Source organism: Corvus kubaryi, unplaced genomic scaffold (genome assembly GCF_017639235.1).
Source record: "Corvus kubaryi isolate FWS band 111438036 unplaced genomic scaffold, C.kubaryi_AGA036_p1.0 37334, whole genome shotgun sequence".
In the NCBI taxonomy this organism is placed as follows: Eukaryota; Metazoa; Chordata; class Aves; order Passeriformes; family Corvidae; genus Corvus; species Corvus kubaryi.
The window spans coordinates 4,177,564-4,192,670 of NW_024581108.1; the positions used below are offsets into that span (position 1 = coordinate 4,177,564).

The following is a 15,107-nucleotide window of genomic DNA, read 5'->3' on the forward strand; positions in this document are numbered from 1 at the left end:
TTGCACAGCATTACAAGGAACAAAACAATTACCCAAAGGATAGCACCTTTCAAAATAATTGCTATAATTTGGCTAGTACTAGTAAACTTGCTGTTTCCTCTGTCTGTATTGTCTCCATTAAGACTCACTGCACAGCAAAGCAAACAGTGATTTCTTTTTCCTGAGAGATGATTTTGTTGATAAATATGGATGGTATAAAAAGAAGGATTTTTCTGTGCTTTTGTAACAAATACACTTCTCTGTAATTCAGCACTAATCTTTAAGAATAAAGGAGGATCCAGGCAGGGACTTTTTTTTTTTTTAATAGCACTGCCTTTTATTGTTGCCAGCAAAGATAACTGCATGTTTGGCTATAGTTCCATAATAATATTTTTATTACAACATGTAGTTTCTTTAGCTTTTCTTTCATCACAAGATCTTCTGCCCTGAAAGGAAAGCATAAAGAGCAGCAGTGTTTTGCAGAATCATATTTGATCTGAGATAGATGTTGTCTTCCACACAGCTACCAATACACAAATACTGAAATGCTTTTAAATCCTTGAATCTGCTTATGAGATTGATACTTACATTACTCATGCTCACTTACTTTTGTGGATCAATATTTCACAGTCTATTTACTAATACAAAATGAATGTTTCTATTTTTGGCTTAAAATGTGGTGGGTTGATATGGTTTTTTTTTTCTTTTCCCAGTTTCTAACAAATTGCTGCTTTTGATTTTTCAGGCTTGATGGGCCACTGGCATTGGCAGGTGGTGGAATGACACAATGCAATATGATATGCCAAAGTAGTTGGGCATCACTTGTCATCTTGTAGACAAGTGAGGCAGAGGAAATAAGAGAATACATGAGTCTCTCAAATATGCAGGCAAAAAAGGGACATCTTCCATAGGATAGAAATCTTTTTCTATAACTGCCTCCTTCCACCTTTTCCCCAGAGTGATTCAGTTTCTTGTGGTATTTTATCTACACAGTATTTGAGGTATGAGTAAGGAAAACATCTTACCTGTAATAAATAGCTCCATGTATAATTTCACTTTTCTTTAGCTTCTTTTTCGCTTTCTGAAGTGCAAATAAGAGACCATTAAAGATAGTAAAGATATAAATAATGATCTTTAATGTTGCAGCCTATGCTAAATGCAGTATATAAGCATATACCCTGCTCTAAAGAATTGCTTAGTTCACTGCAGTTTCATAGTGTTTGCTTGGCTTTTGACCACCCAGGATTATTCATTTTGTTTCAGGCAGAGCCATACCCCAGTCATTTGTACAGTTATTCAAAAGTACAAATGCTTATGCATGGATTTAAGGGGGAGCTGTCTATGAACACGTTTCTTGATTTTTGATCCCTCTAGGGCAGCATGGTTACAAATACTTCGCAAGTTTCTACCTCAAGTTATCTGTTTTTTCCTGAACTTTGAACTCTCCAAAAGCTGTATTAAATCTATCACAAGACATTGGTGCAAATAGGAGGAGATGGAAGAGCAGCCTGTGCTTGTCCTTCACCCACCTGTGCAGCATGTTCTTCCCCTGTGAGTGTGCAGGGGAAGGGTGAAGGGGTAAATGCAAGCATAGGAAATCCTACAAAGTAACACACAGCCTGATGATGCCTACAGCTCCCCGGGACAGCCCCGCGCAGGGCCAGAGCTGTGTCCTGGGAGTGCTCAGCTGCACAGCTCCTGGCCTTGGATGCTCCTGAGCGCTGCAGCGGGGATCCAGCCCCGGGGCAGGAGGCTGCTAACCTCGCCCGTGTCTCGTGGGACACACCTGGTGCAGGTAACTCAGTTTGCAGCTGCAGGTCGGGATGCAGATTGGGCTCCGGGTGTGACCGCGGAGGAGAGGCCGTGAACTGCTGTGCCTTTGCGTGGCAAAGGGCGCGGAGAGGGCGCAGCCGGGTGAGCGGGCACGGCCGGAGCCCAGCACTCCGCAGGAAGAACGAGGCTTTCCCGCGGTCGGGCCGTGAGGGGATGAGAGCCCAGGGGCTCCTTTTTGGGGGGTTCCTCCTCAGCTCGGGCTGTTTCTGTGTTACTGTGCCGTGAATAAATGGCTTTATGGAACGAGACTAAGGCTCTGCCAAGGGAAGCCTGGTCTGACTGAGGGGGGTGTGCGGGGAATCAAACGGGACCCCCCGGTCACTGGAGCCGCCCGCCGTGAAGGGGCTCCGGCCCCTGCAGGGGCGGCGAGGCCTTGGGACTGTGACTCGGGAATGGTCCCACGGGGAACCTTCCTTAACTTCAAATTAAGAAAAATGCGCTTAGGATGTTGAGGAAAAGGAGGGGCCCAGCTTAGAAGGGGAGTTTCCTTTGTGTAGCAAAGGTATAAAATCCCAAGGATGGTTTTGACAGTGAGTTCGTACAAAGGTTCCTCCAAAAGTTGGTGTGGTAACTTTTTCTCCCGACTGCCCTACTTTTGGATTCAGCACACTACGTTTGGTGCTTGAGGTTGTTAAGGATCTATGTCTTCCGGATTGCATCTGCATTGCTAAAACTGCAGTCTGGTTCCTTTATTTTGGAACTTTCTTCATCTGATCTAGGAGCATAATATTTTTAAAGATCTGTCTTCAGGTGTGTCTACTTCTACAGTTGCTTTAAAATAAATTTTGGAACAAACTTCATTTGGAAGGAAAATATTATGCTTTCCATTATTTTTTCTATAATGCATTATCTTGTGTTTGACTATAGTGAAAAATATTTCTTTTCTTCTGGTATAGGTTGCTCTTTTTTTTCCTTTTGATAAATGAATTTTGCAGTTCCTCACAGTTTTCTCCAATTCCGACGGTTCTTAATGAATCTGTAGTATTTGCAAGTATTCAATCCTATTTTAATTGGAGTAGTATTTACGCAAAGCTTAGCATTCATTCCAGGTTTGATGTTTATTGTATGCTGTCTCATAGACTGAGGCAAAAGCATTGCATTTTGGGTCACAGCAGGTTTGGATTGCATTTTTGTTGTGATCACAGGCTTGTTTCATGCTTTGGGGTGGTGCTGATTTAGAGAGAGTGGCAAATGCAGTGTGCACAGCGACTCAGTAGTCACCAAGGCATCCTCACCTAATCACATCCTTTGCTTTTTAAAAAGTCTTTCCCAGAAGGAGCAGGTGTTAATTGCACATATTGAGGACAGCCGTCATGCAACAATATACAAATGTGTCAGAAAGAAACCCTTTTAAAGGGCTATTTTACATTTGTGTTTTGAGTGAAGCTTGGTTGCAAGCAGTTTCTACAACACAGGCTGGACGTGCGTGTCTTTGTGGCTGGCTGACTCTTGGTGCTGCTTGCATATTGCCAGTGGTGGAGTGCCTTTAAAGCTCATTTTATATCAAACTATCAATCTTTGCTGACTTCATTTGACCCCAATTCAGTTTCCAGTATAGCTTTAGCAGTACTCTGAGGGAAGAAGGAATTAGGAGATGGTGGCCTCTAACTGGCTTAATTTCATTGGCCCAGTTTGCATGCACTGGGGGCAGAGCATCCCACACCATTGCTGCCACCCTCTCCTGCAGCAGCAGGAAGGTATTCATGCCACTGTGCCCCCTTCCAGGGGGTGGGAAGCTGTTCCTTACCCTCTACAGGCCCTTGGCACTGCCAGTTGGATATTCAAAGGTGGGAACCATAGTTTCACAAAATACTGTATCTTTCTCTGTGGATATTAATTTTAGATGTGTTTTGGTAGCAATGAAGTTTTCTCTGGTTCCCATACTGGCCTTATAAGGCAGTGAAGGAGAAAAATATCTGTATCTACCATATTTGTTCCTTAATCATGAGGAATATAGAGGCAACCTTTCCATATATGCATACTATCCCTGCTGAAAATTAATGCTAAAACTGCTCTCAAAAAACTACACAAAGGAAGAACTTCTAGGGTATTCTTGAAGTAAGCTGTGAGTTGAGAATTAGAAACCCCCTGGCCCAGTAAGAAATGGATTTTGTGGTCTCTTTGTACTGTTAAAATTTCTTTTGGAAAGGAGCTCCCACTGTCTAAAGTACCATAAGGTTTTACAAGTGTTCAGAAGATGAAAATGCTACCAGATGTTAAGTTCAAGGAGCAAGTTAACTACTGTTGTCAGCCGGAACAGCTTGTGTTCGATAACTTCTCCTTACCTTCTCTCCCTCTCTTCCCCCTCTCTGTTCTCTTGACCACAGCAGCAACCAGAGTGCCCATCTCTTCTGCAAGGAAACTGGCGCTTCACTCACACAGCTGAAGGGAGAAATCTCTGTCTTGTACAGGGCATATAATTAAGTTGATGGTTGCTTGGATTAGCAAAGTCTTTTACTGAAATGGGTTATCCAGCTAAACTGCTGTAGTTAAATATAGTTTACCTTTAAATGTATATTCAATAAGCAGAAGAGAAGTCTCTAATAGCACAGTGAAAATGTATTAGGAGCACATGAAAAGGATTGCTCATGTCCAGCACTCTCACCTTAGTGCTGCTACAATGCTGCTATTTTTGCCTTAACACATTTTTTTTTCATAATGTGATTCAAATACATAAAAGGTGCATGGATTTGAAGCACATCAGAGGTAATTTCCTCCTGTGACTCACTAATCAGCTCTGGTACTTTCATATGTACAGCAGGAACTTTCAGACAAAGGTAAGATTAGTAGCTAAGCAGACAAAGAGGAAATGGAGGAAAATAATAGTAGTGGTGAGTACATGCATCAAGTAAGTGTGGCCCAATATTTTTATGTCTTTTTTGATAGATTGCTTTGGATGCTTCTGGGCAACATTGAATGCAGCATTTTTTCATCTCTATCCCAGAAGGATTATTCCAATGGTTCACCTTAGATTCTGCACAGAATATTACTTTGATACTGTAATAGCTTTGGAAATGCTCTTCTTTGATGTCAAGAGCTGTATGGAACTTTTCTTTTGATTAAGACACACTTACACACTTGAAAAACCTAATAATAGATAAGAAAAAAGAAAAGGAAAAAATGATCATCATTTGTGCTTTATTAAACTAGATCTATGGGAGAGATGCAGAACATGTGTGCATCTGTATCCCCTGTCTTGATCTGTTATATTTCTGTTGGAAACCCTCACAGTGTGTCTGTCTCTGTCTTGAATAGCCCAGGAGCCTATTTTTTTTTTCCCCCCCTTCATTTTATGGCTTTCACCTTTCTTCTGCCAATGACTGCTTGCAGACTGAACAACCTGGCTGACAACTGGATTATTATATCCCCCCTTCCCTCATCCTTAATTGATTGTCAGTGATTTATTGCTTACAATTTCAGTTTAAAACCTAGCCTGGTCCATATGAGGAAACTTTGTTTTCCCTGTCAAGGGGTTTAATTGAACTGGCGGCCAACAATCTGACTTTGTTCACTTGTTGGCAATCAGTGCCACTTCAGGGAAATAAATGGCACACAGTCATGCCAAGGTGCCCAGCCCCTCTTGGCTGTATCTGCAGCCAGAGCTCAGGGCCAGTGTCTGGCACAGTTCAGGGCTCTTGGGGGAAAGGCCCCTGCGTTGCTGTGGCACATCTGTTTGACATCCTGTCCCACAGAGCAGCCACTTTTAGGTCAAAGCCATGTTTTGCATGAGTTTAGGAGGTATTAAGTTAATTTGCCATTTGAATGGGTATTGAGATTTGCACTGAAAACATAGATTAAAGCTCTCATTCTTAATAAAAATATATTTACCAAGAGTTTTTTAATGCTTTTGCCCCAGATTTATTCCTAGAATGATCTGCTCCATTTTTGCAAGTTAAACTTGTAATTATTTTGAGAAAAACTTAAAAAAATTTTGCTAATCCTGCATTGTTGGGAAAGAGGGAGATTGGTCCAATCTTAAACAATGAAATGCCTTTTTTTATTCTGTGCTCTGCAAGTAGGCTTTTTCTTGTGAGTTTAATTTGCTTTGAATCCAGAGTCACTGGCAGAATTGGGCTGAGATAAATCTGGGCGAACATTCCAATTTTAGATGTAGGAACATAGTGTACATCAAAGATGGCCATTTTAATAATTTTAACTCAGAAAAAATGAGCTTTATGGAAATAAATATCTACTGAAACAGAGGATGTGCTTTTCAGCAAAGCAAATTTGGGGTGGTAAAAGCGGCAGTGGAACAATATAGTGACCTGTAATGCAGATTAGGAAAAAACCTCAGGTTTTTGGGATTTGTCTGCCTGTGGCCAGAGCTGTGCTAGGCTACAGTGGAGTTATAAAAACAGAGGGGACTAGTGAAATATTTTCTGTTTCAAACTTTCCTGTCAGGGAGAGTTTCAAGCTAACACTGAGGCTTCATAGGCTTTTAGACCCCTGCTGCTTCTCGTGGAAGCTTCGTACAAGCGGGGCAAAGCCAGAACATCGGTTCATACCTTCACAGCAGTAGATGTGATTATTTGACTGCCTCTTCATCCCCATTCATGGGGCAAGGCTTCCAGAGAGCCTTCGCTGCACCCTTCGAGCCCTTTTATCCAGCACAGGCACCTTCCCAGACTCTGGGGTGGATGTGCCTCATTCCCTGCAGTTTGGGAACTGTGGCACAGACTGAGTTCAGGCTCTCCCTGGTGGATGAGCACCAGGGATAATTAGGAGGCTAAATGAAAGCTGTGTGTTCTCAAATACCCCGGCTTGCCCTAAGCAGTGTCTGGGGTTTTGCTGAGCACCAGACAGCAAAGCAGACTGATGTATCCTGAGAGCTGTACCAGGAAATACATCTTGCAGTGCTCTCTTTGCAGCATTTAGAGAAGGGTTTGATGAGGTGCAGCTTGATGATTATTTTTGCTAAGAATTGCCTTCTCTGAAGAGAACAACTTTAGATTGGAAACTTAGAGTTCTTTATGGTATGCAGTCATACAAGGTTTTAAACTTGGTTTCAAGTTAGAGGTTTTGGGGGCTTTTGAGAGTTGTGTAATACAACAGGCCAGACGTTATTTGAAGGGGGTTTTGTAGTCTGTTGATATTTTACTTTGGCAAGCATTGTAATTGTTCACGTGGCTAAAGGAGCATCCTTTAACTGTTCAGATGGAAATTGCTTTTTCCTACAGTTTTTTACAGTTGAGAAGAAGAAACAAAGCAAGAATACAAAAAAAAAAAAATCTTATGAAAAAAATATCAAGAAGCTTTAAATATTTAATACTGGCCTAAGAGAAACGTAACATAAAATAAAGGAATGGAGTGAAGGAGAACAGGAAAGATTGGCTTTTGAAAGACCAAGTTAGCTTAAGACAATCTCAGGTCACAAAGAATATCTTTAGTAGCCAGTATTGGTGTATAAGATAGGTCATCCCATGACACTCATCAAGAAAAGAACCAGACACAAACCTAGATAGTGAAGTAGGAAAATATATGTATATGAAAATATGTAATATATGTGCTTAGGAGACATTGAGCCAGTAGCTCAAAGATTATTAAAAAATTGGAGCTAGCAACTGGTTGGCTACATTATCCCTTAGGATTTTATCCATATTAAATATCAGGGGCTTAAAATTTGTAGGTCCAAGAGATCACCTGTAGCCTCACAGTACTGGCATGTTTGTTTAGCCGTAAGTGCAGAAATGACTTTTGGAGAAGTCATCATCCTGTGAAGAGTGAAGGCAGAGCATGTCCGTGTATGTGCATATGATTCCAGGTGGGAATGGAAGTAGCTTGGGCTGGCTTGGCTCTGCCTTGCATCCTCAGGAGACAAGAAGCACCACTGTGCAATGCTGCTGTTTCCATGGACCTTCTTGGGCTGCAGGGGCACAGCTGCCTCACCATGGACTGCACCTCGGGCTGCAGGGGAATCTCAGCTCTGGTGCCTGGAGCACCTCCTGCCCCTCCCTCCTCACTGATCTCAGTGTCTGCAGAGCTGCTTCTTTCTCATTCTCTCTTCTCTCTCTGGCTGAAGCTTTTGTTGTGCAGTTCCTGCCTGTCCCCTAAATAGGTTGTCCCAAATATGTCGCCACCACTGCTGCTGGGCTCAGCCTTGGCCAGCAGCCTGAAGCCAGCTGGCATTGGCTCCATCAAACTTGGGGGAGGCTTCCAGCAGCTTCTCATGGGAGCCACCTGTCGCCCCCTGCTACCAAAACCTTGCTGTGCAAACCCAGTTCCCTGGTCTGGAGTCTAATCTGTCAAAGCCTACTGTCACATCAGCATTAATGAGCCAATTTGGAGGTATGTGTTTAAATGGTATTTCTAACTGCTAAATGTTTTCTTCTTGCTGAAAGTGTACATGTTGATAAGCACCAGCCCTGAGCTTCCAGCGAGGCAGGGATGACTGAAGCAGATCTGTGTCTGATGGGATGAGAATGAACCAGGACAAGGACTCTGCCAGGAACTGAATGTTTTGGGAAGAACAAAGGAGTTACCCTGATTCATGTGCCACAATCAGCAAAAAAAGTTTGATTTATGAACCCTTGTCCATGCAGCCTTCCTGGAAAACAAGGTCTGATGCCCTCTCAGTCACATCACTGAGGAGTAGCACCCTCAGATCCCCACCCCCTCTTATTGCAAGGTGCTAGCTGTGGTGTCTTACCTAACTTTATTTTCTCTTTTCTGTGCATTCAGGATAACTCTTTTGTTCCATTTTCAGCCCACACGCTGACACAGCTCTCCCTCTCTCTCTTTCCCCTTACACTGTTTTTTAAGCATGCTGTAAACTTATTCATTCCCTAAAGGCAAAAGCAGCTATCTGAGCAACACTTTGTCAGCATAATACATTTACAGAATGCATATTTATGAACCTTTGAGCCTTTATTGTTCCAGAGGGCAAATAAAAAACATGAAAAGTAGCAATATAGTGTTTCAAAGGTCCCTCAAGGAAAACAAAAGTAGTTGGAAATAAATTTAGGGAAAAAAAGTTCTTCTCCAGAAGAGAACCTTGAATTAACACGTTCAAAATATGGGGTGGGAAAGACTAGTCTCTTCTTCCACCTATCCTCCTAATCCAACTTTTAAGAAATTTTAAGCTTGAAAAATGGTTTAAAGCTTTACAAAATCGTATAAATGGCATGGTTTAAATATATAATAATAAACCAGAATTTTTAAAGCAGCATGTCTTGTTCAGTCATAATAAAGTAAAAGAGTTTTTAAATGGAGATGATTGTCTGCATTGAAGCATATCACACAGATGATCAGTGTGGTATGTGCCACAAAATTGCTACAGAAAAAAGATAGCTGAGAAATCAATAAAATGCCCTAATTGTTACTATTTTAATTGACTCTGGGTTCTCATTAACTTTACAGTGTATGCCTCGACTTTTAAAATTAATGGGTTGCTACTCATTATTGCTGATAATAAAATAAAGCTGGCTAGGCAGTATTTGTGTTCTTACATGTGTCCATTAACTCAACTGCAATCAAAAGGTGGGAATACCAATGCTCCTAGATTATGCACCCAAAAAATTAAAACATGAAGTGTTGTCTCCATGAAGAGTCCCATTTTAAAACAAGTGTGTCTGTCTCTAGATTTCATCCAAAGCAAAAACTGGAGTGTGTGCCCAACAGCAGAGAAATATTCCAGAGCTGTCTGGCTGCAAAACTGTGCACTGTGCTCTGGGATGACCCTGCTTGGATGGGAGGTGGGACCAGATGACCCCCTGTGCTCCCTTCCAACCTGACCCATTCTCTGCCTCTGTTATTTTGTGAAACTCAGTTGGACTCATCTCTATTACTTTAATTAGGGAAGGAGAGCTGCCATGGAACGATGCAGAACCCCACAGACAGCAACAACCAGCCAGGGATGAGCCAGGAGCTGCAGCGCCTCTGCCATAAGGTACCAGATGGTTTGTGTGGAGGGATGGGACTGAGGGGAACATTTGTTTCCTGACTCTCACAATTTCACCAGTGGATGCTTCCTTCCAAAGGGCTGGTGCATGTGTGGCCATACAGGCCGTTCCTGGGGCTCACAGGTGCACTCAAAAATCTTGGGTGGCTCAAAGGAATGAAAAGGATCAACTTAGTATAGGACACTTTACTGTGAGCGTGGGGTTTGAGCTGGGGGTTTTCTGCTGAGAGGGTGGGTTTCTTCCCCAAGATATCGTTTCCGTTATAATGGCACACTAGAAAAAAGGTGGGAGAGTTGCCATGTGGACATTCAGCATTGTGCAAAGAGGCAACTTTAACTTTTATGTATGTGTTTAGTATGTGTATGTGTGTTTCAGTAGTCAAAATGCAGCTGAATTCACAAATTGTTTCACTGCCTCTAAGGCTGCATTTCTGGCCATTATTTGCAAATTACAGATTTTTTTTCCCCTTCCTTCCTCAAGTATCACTCTGTTTTGCCTTGTGTAAATCCTGGACATTGAGAACCCCAGGGAGGGGAGGTGGGGACAGTTTGCCTCTGAATTCCACTTTCCAATGAATTGTGGTAATAATTTGTTAAACATGAGAACAGCTTGAAACATTACAATGACTTAGGAATAACTGCATAGGTTACCCATGGTTCAGGGACTTTAAAAAGAAAAAAAAGTCAAAAAAAAAGTGTAGTTATGTTTCATTAGCTTCTTACATTTTAGGTGTCACTGGCAATGTTACTTTGCAGCAAGACATCTGTAATGCCAAATGGATATTTAAAAATCACAAAAGAAGCTAAAATTAACTTCTTGCAAGTTCTACAAACACGTTTGCCACTGGTGAGTTTTCTTCTGGCATGGGGAGGATTCAGGCTGCCAAGACTGGGCAGGTTTCTCCTGGCTCTATTCTGCTGTTGAAAAGACGATGTCTTTTAAGGGTATGTAATCCCATTTATAAATATTTTAGTGGAAATAGAGTACAAATGAAGCGTTAGGAAATTAGGATGGATTGTGAGCCAAGGGAGCAGAAGGAGGTGCAGTGGGAGGAGGGTATCAGGGATGCTGTTTTAGCTCCATGTTCTCTGCACAGAGGGAGCATCACAAGGCAGACTGTGATCCACCACTGTGGTCCTGGTCGGGCACTTCTCTCATGGGGTGGGGGCCTGGGTATTGGGTCTGAAGTGGGCTAAGCAGCACCTGCTGTCCCCAAACGCCACATGGGGAAGTTCCATCAGAGAAGGCAATAATGGGGAAGAGGGGGAAAACCCTCAATAGACTGAAATAAAAGGTTATTTACCATATGCGTCACAAGTGAGGCTTAGCCTGGGACACACTCAGGAAAACCAGGTGAGGTAAACACCCGGTTCCTGTTGTCACCCAGACCCCCGTAGATTCCTTAAAAACAAAGAAAGAAAAGAATCCCCAAACCACACAAAGTCCCAAAAAGACAGGCCCGGCCCGGGCCGCGGGCCCCCCCAAAACAACCAAAAACCCAAGCCTGTGGCCATCACACTTCAATGAATTGCGGGACTATGCTTTTTACTCCCATTCATGCTGCTATTGCCTCCAAAATAGGACTGTGGCTGTTTTTACCAAAACAGGAGGTCCTTACAGACAAAATGCTGTGAATATACAAAATCTCTTACTAAGATGGAAGCCACCTTGAGACAAAAAGATTATTAAATGAAAAAAAAAAAGAAAACTCAGTTTTCTGTTTCCTGGCTTTCTAAACAGCTTTTCAAAGCTTTTTCACCAATGTGAATCAAGCATAGACTATTTACATTCCTGACTCATTGTGAGAAAGAGTGATAAATGGAAAGATCCACAAGTTAAAAATGTACATGACTGCGCTGTCATCTTTAAATTCCCCATACATAGCAAAAGTGGCAGGATGTAAATATGAGGCATTCTAGATCAAAGCCATAAAAATATGAAGATATTATAAAAAAATACACAGTGAGTGATAGTAATGATAAATATTTTAAATCCAGTAAAATGAAAAATCTATAGGAATCTTACTATTTCAGTAGTTGTAAAATTGGATTTCAGAGTTCCAGATTACACCAAGTTTTCTGTTAAATACAGGTGTCTAGCACTGAAATAATGAAAATGAAACATTTTACATTATTTATATGAAATAAAGGAATTAAGGGATTGTCATCTTTTTACAATTTGCTTTTCATAGAAGAGTAGTAAAAGTGTGGGAAAGGGGCCATATTGTCGCTGCAAAACAGAGACTGAACTGGGCTTCCTTTATTACAATGAAATTTGCTGTCCTAAGAACTTACATATTGTTCAAAAAAAAATTGTGGATGTGGGTATTTCCCTCTTTTTCGTGGTCAGATTTTTATTAAATAACAAAGTCTTGAACATTATACTTGAAAATGAGTCCTATCTGAGAGTCAGGAAGGTCGAAGCAGTTAGGATCAAAGAGCAGAAACTGAGTTGGGACAAGTTAAGGACTTTTAATGTAATATTTGCTTTGAGGGCTGCTACAGTATATTTTAAAACTTGTAGTGTTAATATTGTACCCAAGGTGATAACATTTTGGAGAAAAGCTTCTTAAACTTGTCTGACATGTTTGCTTGTAAAGTTCTGGTTGGGCTGTGTGCCCAAGGGCTGTGCCTGGTGGCAGAGGCTGGCTCTCAGAGCTGCCCGTGGTCGGTGTCGTGTCCCCAGTCTGCCATTCCTTGTGGTTCTTCTGCTCTCCAGTTGTGACTGTGTGAGTAAGCTGGAAATGGAGCCTTTTCAATGGAGTGTTTCCTATGTCCAGCCCCTGCCAAAAAGGCATTTGCCCTTTGAAAAAAACCTTTTGCTCTGTTCATGATTTGACTGTGCATCAGTGGCTCTGCTGTAAAAATGGAGAGGCTGGTGTGAGAGTTAAGCCAAGTCCTAGCACTGCCTGTGTGTGAGGAATGAGTTGAAATAGTGCTCCTGAATTACACGTTTCTGTCTGAGAGAGTTGTGTTTCTGAGACATGGTGCCTCCAGTTGGTGATCTCCTTCCCTGGCTCCTCCTTCTGTGCCTCCTTATTTAGTGCCATTTGGAAGAATGGGGCCTAGTATTAGCAAGGATTTGCTTGAGACTGCATGCCAAATTAAAGGGGGAAAAATGAAAAGAAAGTTAGTTTAGAGAACATGTTTATTTGAAAGAGACCATGCAGTTTTTGTTTTTGCTGAGAGCACGGTAATATGAGATACTGGGAGCCTAAGGTTCTAATGATATTATGCACCTAAGGTATTAAAGAGTCTGTAAAAGTGTGTCCAGCCCTATAAAATAATTTTCCTAGTGGAGGTGGTACCAAGACAAATGACAGCCTCCAGTGCTTGTCAGCTCTGAGGGCTCATTCCTCTGGAGTGCAGCTGGAACTGCCTCACCAGGAGGTAGATTATTGCCAATAGTCTCTGCTGTGCATCTGCTTTTTTTTGTTGTTGTTGCTTTTTTTCCCCTCCAAGTTAGGTCAGTGGCTGCCTTTTTGTCTCCTTCCTTCCCTGTTTTTCATTTGTGCGCTGTAGGGATACACATATTGAATGAACTGAGGAAAAAACAAGGAAGAAAATTGGTAATCCTGGCTGATATCCCCAGAGTTATCACCAACAGGTTAGACAACTGTGTGAGGAGATTTTAGGGAGTTATTGTTAGCTGGTTGCTCTTACATATCCTTTTTTAAAGGTAGATTAATAGTAAATATGAAGATTGATATTTTGGGGAGGGCTCAGTGATCCAGCTCCTTAAGAGCAGAAAATGAGTTTGGTTGAAGGGTAGAGAGCCTTTTGTTGCAAGCTTTCTGTGAGCAGGTCAGTAATACCGCCCATAGGCTAAATCAAAAGCACTGTGCCCCTTGCTCAATAATTAAATGAGCTCCTCATTTCAGTGGCAGTGTCTAACACAGGCTGAATCCAGCAAGCCCACCAGCTGTGTACTCGCTCACACAAAGTTACTGCTATGATGTTGGACTGAATTTCTCCCAGTCATCCCAGTCTTATTAATGCCTCAGTGTGGCATAAAGCTTCATTCATTATTCATAATAATCCAGTCAGAGGGCACTCTGAGACCTGATAAATTCTCACCTAAATGACAACAGCTGACAGGGCCTAGGGTTTTATAGCCTTTCTCTTGCCATAGCAAGGTGCTGTGGGCAAAGGTCCAGAATTATCCTCTGCTAATGACCACTGTGATATATGAGCAGCTGCTGATTTTCTGACACAAAGTCTACTCTGCTGAGCATCCAACCCACCAGCCGTGAGCAGCGGATAAATATCTGACAGGCAATATACTTCAAGAACAGATCACGAAAAAAATCTGTCTCAGGTGGGAGAGAATAAAAGGGTTAATGCTGTGCTGGAGCACTGCAACATCAACAACAACAAAAATATCCTGGGGGCAAAAAAAACCAACCAAACCAGAAGTCTGTAAATTCTGGCTGTGCTGATGTGGAAATGAGAATACGATTCCTACTTCTGAAAACTCTTCCTTTCTGGCCCCCAGAGGGTTGAATAATCATGACTTTAGAAGCCTGTAAATTGCTTTATAAAAATCAATAATCATCTGCTGAAGGATATTAATTGCACTTTTTCACAAAGGGAAAAAGCTTCATAATATTTTATTGGTTTTTAATGGGCTCTTTGATACCACAGGAGGTAAGTGAAAAGCCTCTTTCTTTTGTTCAGGCACAGATCTAGCTTTTCAAAGGAATGTATGTACCTATTTGAGTTTTAACTTCTCCCTTGTGTTGCGGGTTCAAATTAAAAGCAGGTGGAGTCCTTTTATTTAGTCCTTCTGTTTTACCTTCAATGGTGAATATTTCTCTATTATATCATCTTTTCTAAGCTATATTGGTAAATGTATGACTTCTCCTGTGTTTCGTTGCCATGCAAATTGAGAGGTTAACTCTGGAAGTTTGACCTTATTGACATATAGCAGAAAAAAATCAAGCTCCAAGTGCTTTGAAAAGATTCAGGACTGACCTGGCCAAGTCTGATATCTTTTGCTTGTTAAAGTAAGTATAGTGAGTACTCATTTTTCACTGTGCCTCATCTTTGCTTTAGAATAATGAGCTTTTGAGGCTGTTTCATGGTGCCATTGTTGCATTTTCCACATCCACAGTGTTGGGTCTCTAGGCCAGGACGACAATTGGTTGTTCTGCATAAGAGCTTTGCTCAATATGAATTTCTGTCCACTCCATTTAGCACCATTCAAGTGGCAAAAACAGGCTGCTCTGGCCTGAAACTGTGGAGAGATGGAGGTGAAAAGGTGGTCTTTGCATGGCTGAAATTCAAGGCTGGAAATTTATACTTTTTCAGTGGCGTGACTCTACTCTCTCCAGGATTTGTATGACATTAACAGAGCTCCCCAAGGTCAATGAGGATGGTTTCACCTCTTCCCTCCTTG

General features: G+C 41.8%; 1 long non-coding RNA gene across 1 annotated transcript; it reads left to right on the forward strand.

The window, feature by feature from the left end:
* The first annotated feature begins 1,634 nt into the window (after window positions 1–1,634).
* On the forward strand, window positions 1,635–10,649 carry LOC121666017. The gene is made up of 3 exons (XR_006016536.1): window positions 1,635–1,774; window positions 9,606–9,697; window positions 10,440–10,649. It is a non-coding gene; the product is annotated as an uncharacterized LOC121666017 (long non-coding RNA).
* The last annotated feature ends 4,458 nt before the right edge of the window (window positions 10,650–15,107 follow it).